We start from the raw sequence: 1,161 nt of genomic DNA on the forward strand, positions 1-1,161 counted from the left end.
ACTCTACCCTGTATAGTCAGAGCTGTGTATACTCTACCCTGTATAGTCAGAGCTGTGTATGACTTTACCCTGATATTAGTCAGAGCTGTCATATACTCTACCCTGTATAGTCAGAGCGGTCTGTTATACTCTACCTGTATAGTCGAGAGCTGTGTATACTCTACCCTGTATAGTCAGAGCTGTGTATACTCTACCCTGTATAGTCAGAGCTGTCTATACTCTGACCCTGTATAGTCAGAGCTGTGTATACTCTACCCTGTATAGTCAGAGCTGTGTATACTCTACCCTGTATAGTCAGAGCTGTCTATACTCTACCCTGTATAGTCAGAGCTGTGTATACTCTACCCTGTATAGTCAGAGCTGTCTATACTCTACCCTGTATAGTCATAGCTGTCCATTACTCTACCCTGTATAGTCAGCAGCTGTGTCTATACTCTACCCTGCTATAGTCAGAGGCTGTGTATACTCTACCCTGTATAGTCAGCAGCTGTGTATACTCTACCCTGTATTAGTCAACAGAGCTGTGTCTATACTTTTTCTCTACCCTGTATAGTCCCGGGGCAGTAGATCATGTGTATACATCGTTAACCGTCAATGAGGCGATAGAGCTTAGTGCTATACTCTATACCCTGTTATAGCTCGGAGAGCTGTGTAGATACTTACCTGGTAACCTCATTCTGACGCTCACGTGTTGCAATCTCAGCACGTTATCGGATGGTCGCTTTTGAGAGCTGCCGTTAACCTTTCTAAAATCCGCATCTGCCTGATGGCATCTGATCGCATGTTTCTTAAGGCACCGCTTTGTTTGCACTTTTAGTTTCGTAACACTTTTAGGATAGTTCTTAGCACATTTAAATCATTCTTAAAAACCGCAACATTCGGCCGAAATATTTGAAAATGATGCACTGAAAAAAAACACGTATAAATTCAAAATTCATGAATAGTATAAAGAACCGCAGAGTAGACATTTTACACTCCATGTCTGCCAAATTCAGGTTACAGTGTGTATTCTTCGAACGCAATTTTGCAACTGTACATTTCGACGGAAGGAAATCCTATAACAAACATTAAACTTTTATACAGAAATGACGCCGCCCGTCTCCCTCCCTCTCTCCCTCGCTCGCTCGCTCGCGCTCACTCAGGCGTTCGAGTTGCATCGAG

Source organism: Priapulus caudatus, unplaced genomic scaffold (genome assembly GCF_000485595.1).
Source record: "Priapulus caudatus unplaced genomic scaffold, Priapulus_caudatus-5.0.1 Scaffold2073, whole genome shotgun sequence".
Lineage (NCBI taxonomy): Eukaryota > Metazoa > Priapulida > Priapulimorpha > Priapulimorphida > Priapulidae > Priapulus > Priapulus caudatus.